This window comes from Bactrocera neohumeralis, chromosome 5 (genome assembly GCF_024586455.1).
Source record: "Bactrocera neohumeralis isolate Rockhampton chromosome 5, APGP_CSIRO_Bneo_wtdbg2-racon-allhic-juicebox.fasta_v2, whole genome shotgun sequence".
Taxonomy (NCBI): Eukaryota; Metazoa; Arthropoda; class Insecta; order Diptera; family Tephritidae; genus Bactrocera; species Bactrocera neohumeralis.
In genome coordinates this window covers 63038113-63051042 of record NC_065922.1, presented here as the reverse complement: position 1 = coordinate 63051042, position 12930 = coordinate 63038113, and the positions used below count along the sequence as shown (strand labels likewise).

The 12930-nt window shown below is 34.6% G+C and overlaps 1 long non-coding RNA gene across 1 annotated transcript; it reads left to right on the top strand.

Annotated features, from left to right (window-relative positions):
• Positions 1-2355: 2355 nt before the first annotated feature.
• On the top strand, positions 2356-3002 carry LOC126759501 (uncharacterized). Its single transcript, XR_007667004.1, has 2 exons — positions 2356-2493; positions 2555-3002. It is a non-coding gene; the product is annotated as an uncharacterized LOC126759501 (long non-coding RNA).
• The last annotated feature ends 9928 nt before the right edge of the window (positions 3003-12930 follow it).

Sequence of the window (12930 nt, the reverse complement as noted above, 5' to 3'; positions counted from 1 at the left end):
GAGTACATATACTTAAATCCGTGATGTGAATGAATTCGAGATTATTTGCTTATCTGGCCTACATCACGGAATAAGGTAACATACATATGTACAAATGTATATGGGTAAAAAATAATAAGATTTTGTTCATAATTTTAAAATTCTTAATTTATTCTTCAAAATCTATGTCGTCCCCCTCAAAGTAATCCCCCTTGGCCCTTGTTCCAATACGCGAAACAGTTGTCAAAGTCAATTTCCGGTATAGCCCTCACACTCAAATAGTATTCCTTGTTGACAGTTTGGCCGGTCGGAAGGTATTCGGAGTACGCCACACCTCGATAATCGAATAAAACTGTCAACATAACCAGGATTTTTGACCTGCATGGAGATGTTGTTTTCGACTTCGGCTCACTTTTGCCACGATCATGGGATCCGGGTTGTAAGCATAGATCTAAGACTTATCGCCACTGTTTTTCGAAAAATATGAGAGATTTTGGAAACAATCGTCCTTCAACTTTCCGTAGACCCGAATGATCTTTCAAAATGGGTTTCACTGAACCTTCCGATATTCGAACGATCCCAGTAAGATCTCTGACTGTTGATCGTCGATTTCCAAACACCAATTCTTTTATTTTATTGACTTGCTGATTATCAGTTGATTTTGATGGCTGTCCTGGACGTGGTTCGTCGTAAACGCGTTCTCGACCTTCTTAGAATAATTTGTAGCAATCAAAAACACTTGCTCGCGACAACGAATTATCACCGTGGGCATTTTCCAACATTCTGAACGTTTCGGCACCAAAAATTTGATTGCGCACACACAATTCAATGGATCTTATTTGTTAAATAATTTCACTCATCGTAAACATCGCCAAATGCACTTTATGTACTTCAGAAAGACAAATGTACCAGGTTTGTCGCAAAAGAAACAGGACTGTTAAAAAACAACAAAAAATTAATATTTTTCAAAAGTTATATTTTTTTATTCAAAGTAGTTTCCTTGTGCTTCGATACAGCGTTTAGCCCGGTCAATTAGCATTTTAAATGAGTGTTTGAGGTAATTTTTCGGAATGCTCTTGAGAATATTGGCCGTCGCCTTTTGATAGCTGAAATGTCCTGAAACCAGTGTCCTTTCATGGGCAAATGAACTTTTCCAAATAGGTAAAAATCACAGGGTGCCAGATCAGGTGAGTAGGGTGAGTGATTAATGGTTAATATGGAGTTTTTTGTCAAAAAATCAGTGACAAGCGTCGACCGATGACACGGCGTATTATCGTGCAACAGGCGCCAGGACCCTGCCTCACGGTATTGTGGTCGAGCACGACGAATGCGTGACAAAAGACGCTTCAGAACACCAAGGTAAAACACAGCATTCATCGTTTGGCCAGGTGGGACGAACTCTCGGTGTACAATACCCTCGGAATCGTAAAAACAAATCAGCATTGTCTTTATTTTTGACTTCTGAAGACGGCCGACTTCTGATCGTCACAGAGGTCCTTACGACCTTCTTGGAATCGCTTAAACCACTCATGCACATTACTACGGGATAGGCACTGATCACCATAAACTTTTTTCATCATTTGAAATGTTTCAGTAAACGTTTTCCCAAGTTTAAAACAAAATTTAATATTTGCTCTTTGTTCAAAATGCATTTTACGACCGATGACCAAAAGCTGCTGTCACTTTTTGATCGATAACATCGATTGTAGTTCTCCAATTGTCTTAAAATTTTTACGAAATGTCAACAAGAGATCAAACTTTTTATTTAATATACCCACCAATAGGTGGCGCCACCAGAAACAGTTATATTTAAAAAGTTCTGTTTCTTTTGCGACAGACCTTAGTACATACATAGATACATTATCATAAAGATCTAAGCTAAACTCAAAGCTGTCCTCCATTTCAACACTTTGTAAAGAAATCTATCTTGTTATAACGAAGTCTATAATATCGGGAATTTTTGCTAAGATCTTAGCTTAGATTTTGAACGTGCAATTGATCTGGGGTTCTATATATGTATCTACCTACATCCATATGTATGCTATAACTATTAAACGTATACTGTTGACTGCATTCCCATAAATACTGCGTTAATCCAGCATAACTTGAATAGAATGTAACTTAATATTCTTGTTTGAATACACTAAGCGAAATTTCATCTAAAACTAAAAATTAACATTTTGACTAATAAAAAATTGGATGTTTTCCATGGATACCGAATTTTGCATAAGAATCTCATCGGATCATCTTAACTATAGAAATAAAGAGAATAATAGCATATCTTTATATTTTCCATTATAAGACACTCATGATAAGGAAAACAAGTTAAATAGGAATAATCATAATTTTATTTCCATTCACCAATTTTTTCAAGTGTACGAAAGTTGAATTTTCGAAACTACAAAATTTTGGTATAAATACGAGGACGATTTAATGGGTTCGACATTATAATTAACAATATGAAGATCCAAGTATTTCTAGCTATTGCGCTGATTATATTAGCAATAGCTATTGGTGAGTATATGTACATACATATATATAATTTATGTAATAGTGAAATAATATTTTTCCATAGCTCATCCAAGTCCGAAAGCTCATAGAGGTGGCTGCTGTGGCCCTTGGGTTGGTGGAGGTGGCGGAGGCGGCGGCGGTGGCGGTGGAGGTTGGCAAAGCGGTGGTGGAGGAGGAGGTGGTGGAAAATAGATTTACACAGATTGTGATATCTTTCTTAAAGCAAATAAATAAGCCAAAGTGCTATTATTAAATAAGTGAGTTATTCATTAAATATTTGGATATATCGTCCTTTCTAAAATATTGACAATTAACAATAACCTATGTAAAGAACATTATATCAAAATCCATACATAATATTCAAAGTTTAAAAACTCGCTATTTTAAATACTTTTTAATTCATCATTTTGAGTACTTTAGCCCTGCAATAAATAAACTGTTGAGCATAGTAAAATTATTTCGAAGTACATCAACTATTTTCGAATTTTCTTTCTGTTGCCAATATTGTAATATTTAATTTGTTTTATGGGTTTGCTTGATTTACAAATTTTAAACTAGTGGCAACTCCTCTTAAATATATCTCCGGCATATTATAAATGTTTCTTAAACCTGTTTAGCTTGGTAATATTTATGGTAAGTTTTCTGTTACATATTTATGAATAAAATATTTTAAACTAATGGCAACTATTCTCAAAAATATTTTTTATAATAAAACTTGTAAGATATTTTTTACCCACATTGTAATGGCTCAGTAGTAATATATTTAGTTTTGTGAATTGTTTTTACTTACAACTATTAAACAGGTGGCATCCTTCTAGTTAATTAAAATATTCGTTTCCGTCATGGTAGCGTTCTGCGTACCTTGACGATTTTTTTTTTGCAACGCTTTTTGGATTTTGCTATATATATTTCTGGCCTAATAATGTAAATAGGCATATTTATCAACGAAAATGTTTTTTTTTTTTTTTTTTTTTATTTATTTTTTTTTTTTTTTGTTTGTCGATTGCTGTTTTGTTTCGGGCTCATACGCATAGATCCATGATTCGTCACCTGTGACGATCTTATAAACGTCTTTTGAAGCACCGCGATCGTATTTTTTCAGCATTTCTTTACACCAATCCACACGAGCCTTTTTTTGAGCGATTGTCAAATTGTGCGGGATCCAACGAGAACAAACCTTTTTTACGGCCAGGTGTTCATGCAATATCGAATGTATGCTGGTGGGAGAAATGCATAGGCATGCCTCTATCTGAAGGTATGTTACATGACGGTCTTGTATTATCAGTTCACGTACGGCATCGATGTTTTCTGGCACAACGGCTGTTTTTGGACGACCTTCACGGAATTCGTCTTTGAGCGAGCGTCGGCCACGATTGAATTCGTTGTACCAGTTTTTCACAGTGCTTCATAGCCATACAAAGATTTTAGTTCATCGATGCACTCTTGTCGTGATAATCCACGTCGAAAGTTGTGAAAAATGATCGCACGAAAATGTTCACGAGTTAATTCCATTTTTTGGCCGAGATGAATTTTTTAATTCCCTGTAAATAAAACAATTCACGATTAAATGACAAAACGTTCTGAGTGATGTTATGCTAAAAAATGTCAAATTTCCAATGGAAATGTCAGATTGCACCTGGCAACACTTAGTGTTGACCTAGGCCAGAATATATATAGCAGCCCTCGTAATAAGTTAACAATTCTAATTATTGAACAAAATTTTGTATTAACTCCAGTTAAAAGACCTGTGTATAAAACAACAGTTTATAATATTTCTTTTGAAGGTCGAAAAGTTTATATCTGAATGGTTGATTTTCGAGAAATTCTTACAAAAACGTGGTTTACGGTTAATTGTTCTAAAAAATAGAGTGCAAATAGGTTTTCTTTGCTAGGTATTGAAATATTATTCAATGTAGTACTTATGTATGTATGTATTCAAAAAGTACTAGTTTTAAAAAGTATTCTTTATTAATCTGTGATCTCTATTCATAAAAGTACTGTGTCACAGCCCTTAAGGGGGTATTCTACTCTGGAATTTTGAAAAAATCGATTTTTTTTGCATATTCTTAAAGACTGGACCCTTACGAATATATTTCAGAAAGAAATTTTTAAAATTCCTATTATTTATCGACTTATAGCTATTTTAGTAATGTAAGTATAGACTGCCTGCAGTTAGACTCAAATCTTTAATCGCGTTTTCTTCTTTTCAACACTTCTGACATGATTTCTCAAGTTCTAATGAACCGATTAACTTGAAATTTGGTGTGGACCTTCTTTATATATCTCTCTATGGTTGGAACTAGGATTATTAAAAAATTTTGATTTTTACTATTTTTAAAAAATTTTGATCTTTGCCAAAAAACGGGCAAAAAATTCAAACAGTCGCCATTTACTGAAATTTTTTTTTTTATTTACGATAGCGATTTGACGAAAGCGGTATTTGTACTGATAAAATTTTTTTTTTTTGTTTTTTTCAGATCACCCAAAGTGTTGGAATCGTGTCAAGAAGGGCGCACGCAATCACAAAAACTTTTTTTTTATTTTTTTTTTGTATTCTTAAAATATCAATAAATATCTGATAAAAATTTTGACTTTTACTATTTTTAAAAAATTTTGATCTTTGCCAAAAAACGGGCAAAAAATTCAAACAGTCGCCATTTACTGAAATTTTTTTTTTATTTACGAAAGCGATTTGACGATAGCGGCATTTGTACTGATTAAAATTTTTTTTTTTTTTTTTTTCAGATCACCCAAAGTGTTGGAATCGTGTCGTTAATCAAATTATCACAAATTTTTTTTTTTTTTTTTGTATTCTTAAAATATCAATAAATATCTGATAAAAAATTAAATGTAAAAAGGTTTTTAGTTTGTTTTTTATTGGACTTTAAAAAATGCAGTTAAATAGCATTTCTAGACTAGAATACCCCCTTAATGTTAGTAGCATTAATTATCTATCCCGAACCTCAAACCATTTTAGTTGCATTGCTTTCATATCGGTATAACGATAAACAGACGACACACCCATAGGCCCAACTCAACAACACATACCTGCCACAGGAATACTATCACTTCGAAAACGAAAAGTCAATTCGAAAAATAATTATTATAACAAAAAAACTAGTTTAACTTTGGTCTTTTTAATTTATTCTTTGTTTTTTTTTTGTACGAACCTTAGAGATGGAGAGAAAATACAAACCTCCAATCAGTTAAAACAAGCATCAAGCTTATCAGGCGTAGACCACAGATCAAAAAGCTCAAATTAACGCAATTAAAATAAATTATGAAGCAGGCATATTTGACAAAAAATGGGTAAGCCCCACGGAAAGTCATGTGTGACAAGTGAGACAAAATTAATTTCGGAAAACCCTGAATTGATAATGTGTACATAACACAAATAATGCAATTAGTGGGTAGAAGCAACTTTATTCTGCTGGCCACACAAACATATGTACGTTAAGACGATATCAATTCAGTGCATAAAGTATGTAAGTATGTATAAACTCTGGGACAGCGTTATGTGCTGCATATGTATGCGTGTGAGGTGTTTAGTATAGTATTATATTATAAATGTTACAAACATACGATCGACATTCCCCCATTATGAGGTGCGTGAACTCTTGCACCATAAGCACTTATTGGCTTTAATCATTATCTCTTGCTGTAAGTTCCTCATATAAAGTTGTTGAAGCCGAAATTGCATTAACTGATTGATATCACTGTTTACAAAAGTATACATGTAGCTATTATTAGGGGACTCACAAGTTGTCATAACTCCTCGTAAAATCATAAAATCATAAACTTTTTACTAGTTTAACAAATTTGTTTTTGGATTGCATAAAAAAGTAAGTTTACGCAATTTAACTCTTGAACGCTATGTATTTGGTTCGTTACAACTGAGCAGCTGATTTCAGTTTGCTTTTGAGTTGATTTGTTATACTCTTGCAACCTGTTCCTACAGAGTATTATAGTTTTGTTCATCTAACTGTGGTAAGTATCATCTAAAACTAATCAAGATAGATATAGAGTTATACATATGTATAAACATACATATGTAAATGATCAGGATGACGAGAAAAGTTCAAATCCGGTTGACTGTCTGTCCGTCCGCCCGTGAAAGCTGTAACTTGAGCAAAAATTGAGATATTCCTTAACACAAAAAAAAATTACGAGTTCGTAGATGGGCGTAATCGGAATATTGTCACGCCCACAAATCGCGATTAGCCGAAAACATATGTACACATAAATACAAACAATTTTTTAAAAACTGGGCGTGGCCCCGCGATCTAATAAGTTTATTATACATTTCTTCTAAACTACTAAAGCTGCAACAACGAAATATTATAAGAATTGCTACCGGCAATGTAAAAATGGATAAAATCGGAAGATAATTCCGCTCACTCCCCATATAACGGTAATGTCAAAAACAACTAAAAGCGCAATAAATCAAAAACCAAATACTCCAGAGTCAGGTATAGTAATCTTATCCCCGAGATGGTATTAAAGAGCTTTATAGGAGCCAGTGGACGATGGGCATGGCACCACCCACCTTTCGGTGAAATCCGATATCTCGGTACCCGATCCACCGATTTCGACAAAATTTAGTACGTGGCAATTTCCTTATATTCCTGTATGACAGTGTATAAATGGGCGCAATCAGACCACAACTGCGCCTACTTCCCATATAACACAATTTAAATTCCATTTGATTCTTTGACTTTCCAGTACACAAATCGAGAAGTAATTGATATAACGCGCTAAAACTTTGGACTAATAATTAATAATAATGAAACATAACTGCTCAAGCCCCTAGGTACCAAATATGTGGAACCTAGTATCTTTAATTGACTTTTTACCGAAAATATCGGTCAAAGTGTGAGATATACAATTGAAATTCAGACAGAAACCTTTCCTGCCTGTCTTATTTCTGTGTACTAAAAATTATTGAATAGGGTCAATACTTCCCTGAGTCCCCATATACATACATACCTAATATAAAGATTTGCGAACTTCCAGGTGACTTTATGCTGGGTATATCGGCCAAAATTTGAATTATCTCGAGGAAAATTACCGAACATGTTTTGCTCATAACAGAATATCTTTATAGGTACCTAAAATATATACAATTGGGCGAAAACCTTCGAGAAAACATTTACTGGACGCATAAAGATTATTATATTAAATATAGTAGTCTTTATACGATTCAGTATCATGGTGGAAAAATTTCAAATCCGCGTTCCAATATCAAATCCTACTAAATTGAAAAAATACATTATAAATCGTAGAAGTGCGAGTGACATACTTTATTGCAATCTATAATACTGTAATCAGTTCGTATATTGAAAAAAAAAAATTTCACAAAACAAAACGATGTGGTTAAAGTTTTGAGAATCTTTCGAGAACTTCTTCTGCAGTGACTTCAATGTCATTATGCGTGTGCAGCAATGCCCGGCCGATCAATCTATCTTGAAGCATGTTCGTCCTCAGCCACGTTTTCATGCGGCGAAGTGTCAAAAAGAGCATCGGAGCTCGCATTATTCACAGGAAGTGTGACAGGAAGTGTGCAGAATAGGTCTACATCGCAGTTCTTGAACGTTTCCAATGCAGTAGTCGGTAACTTGTTGTCTTTTGACTTTTGCTTCTGCCCCCAATGGCCCTGCAAGTGATCAAGTTCACCTATGAGCTTCAAATCTCGCTCGACGTTTTTATTATACAAAAGGTTTTTTAATCTATCTATCAAGCAGTCAATATATTCGATAACGATACCGAAACAATTCTCAATTCGTAAACGATATTTTGAAAAGTACTTGTTGAAACGGAAACCAGGGAAACCTCTTCTAAAGGAATCATTAAGTTTAGTGAAGTATGAGAGAAACGGCGTGGTAACCAAAAATGAACTGACCTGATTTGTATTTTAAAATTTACTCTAATAGATTTGGAAATTTGGATAAGACTTCCTATCAACTTTTTTTTTAACTTTAAATCAACAATGTACCTATTAGTGTGCATTATTGGTTCGCTTAGATTTAAAAATCAAAATATTCACTTAGTACTTATGTTGTAACTTCAATATCTTCAGACACACTCAGCCATCGTAATCTAGGTCATTTGACTTGACTCTATTAAACTAACATATTAATTAACCTGTAAGGAAGATATAAGTTCGGTGCAACCGAACATTTTATACTCTTGGAACTTGCAAGAATCCAAGCCAGAGAAATACATTAAAGTGTAAAACCAATACAGAGTCAGCCGAATGTTTGAAAATCCTGATGAGTTATAAAAGGGCTAGCTTTCGCTCAATTTTATCTATTTTAAACACAAAGATATACTGTTATGAGTAGAACACGCTCTCTTATTTCCATTGCGATAACAAATGTATAAAGTTTTATCCCGTTATATTAATTGCTTTTTGATTTGTGTACTGGAAACTGAACTAATCAAGTGGAATTGAAAATTGTGCTATATGGGAAGTGGGCGTCCTTTTTCACAATGTGACATGTAAGGATGTAAGAAAAACACGTACTAAATTTATCCTCCAATTTCATCCATTCTCACACTGTCGGTAGAAGTTATAAGATTTGTACTCAGCAAATTTGGTTTTTTGTAGCTTAAATGGTTTAGGAGATATATACATTTAACGTGTTAGAGGGCTGGGCCACGCCTACTTTTTCAACAATTTTTACCCACAGACAGACAGTCTCGGTTTCAACTTTTCTCGTCATCTGGCGTATATATATATGTTAAAATATTATAGCTTCTCGTATCTCGTTTTTAACAAAAATACTTATAACAATGTATAAGAACATTTTCCCAATATTCATGATTTTCACATATCTTTTTTATATAGATTTGTACTCATAAAATGTAGCTATATATCTAATTTTCCGATTATAATTAACCGTACTGTAAGTCAATTCTTTACTGCACGAGCATTTCTACTATCAAAATTTCTTTCATAAAATTTTTGGTAAGTAAGTGAACCAAAGCATGCCCAAAGATTGGAATTGAAGTGTGCTTTGCCCAATCCACAAAAAGGGGGACCACACAATCTGCGCCAACTACCGTAGGATAAACTTCCTCAACATCGTATATAAGGTTCTATCGAGCGTACTGTGTTAAAGATTAAAGCCCACCGTTTAAAAACTGATTGGACCTTATCAGTTGGCTTCAGTATATGGAAAATCAACAACCGACCAGATATTCACCATGCCAAATCTTGGAAAAGACCCGTGAAAAGGAGAATCGACACACACCACCTCTTCGTCGATTTCAAAGCGGTTTTCGACAGCACGAAAAGGAGCTGGCTTTATGCCGCGATGTCTGAATTTGGTATCCCCGCAAAACTAATACGGCTGTGTAAACTGACGTTGAGCAACGCCAAAAGTTCCGTCAGAATCGGGAAGGACCTCTCCGAGCCGTTCGATACCAAACGAGGTTTCAGACAAGGTGACTCTCTTTCGTGCGACTTCTTTAATCTGCTCTTGGAGAAAATAAATCGAGATACAGAACTTAACAGAGACGGTACCAACGGCCTCAACACCCGCGCCGTTAGTTTTGCTTTCTCCAGAATGGATAAGGAAGCGAAGCAAATAGGTCTGGTGGTGAACAGGGGCAAGACAAAATATCTTCTGTCATCAAACAAACAGTCGTTGCACTCGCGAATAGGCTCCGACGTCACTGTTGACTTTCATAACTTCGAAGTCATGAATAATTTGTCTATCTTGGAACCAGCATCAGCACAAACAACAATATCGAAAAATACAGAGAAACTCTTGCCAACAGGTGCTACTTCGGACTGAGTAAGCAATTGAAAAGAAAAGTCCTCTATAGATCAACAAAAACCAATATCTGATGAGTCGACGTTACGAGTTTTCGAGAGGAAGGTTCTGGGGAATTATGGTCCTTTGCGCATTAGCTACTGCGAATACCGCATTCGATGGAAAGATGAGATATATGAGATATACATATATTATATATTACGACATTGGCATAGTTCAGCAAATTAAAAGACAGCGGCTACGCTGGCTAGGTCATGTTTTCCGAATGGACGAAAACACTCCAGCTCTGAAAGAATTTGACGCAGTACCCGCCGGGGGAAGCAGAGGAAGACCTCCACTCCGTTGGAAGGACCAAGTGGACAAGCACCTGACTTCGCTTGGAATCTCCTGGCGCGCTGTTGTTAATTCGGCTATAATCGCGTAAGCGGTGTCTACGCCACTAAAGAAGAAGAAGAAGTGACCCGAAGGCTATAATGTAAAAATATAGAATAAAGCACGATTATATATTTTTACACAATTTATAATTTTGTGCCTAAATTAAATCAATAACATGTAGAAAATTTTGTACACGGAAGTTTTACCGATTATGTCTGTAGAAAGAAAAGAAAATGGTGAGATGATCGGGTGTTACGAGTATAAGCGCTTGAATTGACTACGATTGGATCTAATACGGTTACATATGTACATTAGGTAGGAATTAGAACATGAAAATTTAGTAACAAAGCTTCGATAAATCCAACGAATTCCATACATCGAGTTTTGTTATTTTATGCGTCTTTGCTATTTGGCAAAGATTTGCCTTTTTATGCTGCTACCACAACAACAATGTGTGTAATTCGCCCGAAGCTTTACCACTAGAAATTAAAAGGCTTTATTATCAGTTTTGTAGAAAAATATTGATATGTATTTTTGTTGTTATTTCAAACCATACATTTTAACAGTCATTTTAGTATCTTAGGAGTGTATTTAAAATTATATTTACAAGCAATAAAAATAACTACTTTACTTTTAAGTAGTGATTGATCACTCAAACTTTAGTTTAGTAATTCAATGGCCATCGCCACCATCACCACCCTTATAGCCACCACCTCCACCACCTCCGCCACCTCCACCACCCGTACCGCTTCCCCGACCACCGTTACCTCCCCTGCCGCCACCTAAAAGTCGAAAAGAAAAAAGTAATTAAATGGTTTCTGTTTGCTTTTGAAAAAAAACTAGCGAAGAACACACTTACCCAAAGCCAATCCGAGTATGGTGAGAACCAATATAGAGATAACGCGGAGCTTCATGTTGTTCAGCCGTAAATGATCAGTGAGTGCTTAACGAATTCATTATCCGTTTTTATATGAAAGACTACAACTGCAAAACTGAATTATATCGGTGAAAAATATTTCACACAAAAGCTCCAAAGAAATGTGTTGTTTTATAGAAAATGCTAAAAGGAAATAATGCAGTTGTTTAAATACTTAAGAAAGTACATACTTTTGGCAGACTCTGTTGTGAAACAAATTTTGAAATCTCTCTGTAAAATTGTAGTAATATAATGGAATGATGGATAATATCGCGCATTGAGAAAATGGCTTACATTGTTTAATTTCTTAATACGAACAGATCTGGCTTCATAATAATTGCAAGGTACGGTTTGGTTTGAATAACATTTATTGAAAATTGGTTGAAAATAACATTTAATTCCCTTAAGAACAATGCATATTATACCAAGCTATTGCAATACTTGCGTAATAAATGTCAAGCTATTCAAAAGACTCATTAACTGTAAGCTTCAGCTTTTTATTATTGGAAAAGTTTTTTTTCCCTAGGCTGATCAAGTACAGTAATTATTGTTTTAAAATTTATAATATATGTCTGGGCTTTGGGTTTTAAAGTCACCATTGTATGAATTCATAATAAGGATATAAATTCTTGATTTGACATTAAATAGTAAATATAATTTTATTTTTCAAAAAGTACATCTTTGGCTATATTTGCTTCGAGGGTAAACTGTCGGAAATTATTTTTGAAGCATCTGTAGGTATATTTCCTCAATCCTTAAGGATAATATAGTTCAAAACGGCGATACCCCACGTCACAAATGAAGCGTTCTGTCAAATTTTCATAGTTAGTGTTAGTTAAACTGCCGATTACTTAAGCTTAAAAACGTCAAAAACGAATGTATTTTTCTGTCCAACGCGTCCTAAACAAGTAACGGACCAAAGTGTCATAATCTCTGTTTCTAACAGTCTTTCTACATACATTCTGAAGAAACATTAAGCAGCTGTTTAAAGCTTTATTTTAAATTTTTTTTTAAGTGTATTGGAGAAAAATTGTGGGTGGTCATACAATCAATGTCATATCTATTGAATATTTTTTCCTGTGGTTTCCTGAAACCACAAATTTATTAAAAACTTATAGCCTTGGATCTAAAAGCGCTTTAGCATGGGTTTAGCTGCTAGTATGCACATGGCTTTGCATTCAAACAGTGATTTTCATACATTTGTGGTCCAATATTGGCTTCCCTTGGCAAAGATGCTAAAACTACTCCGTCCGAGTTGCAAAATAATACTTAACTCAAAGAAAAATTTCTTCAAACGTAGTCTGGCAACATCTCAGCTATCAAATCTTACTCATGTTGTTTGTGGATAACATTTTTCGAACGTCGCACAGT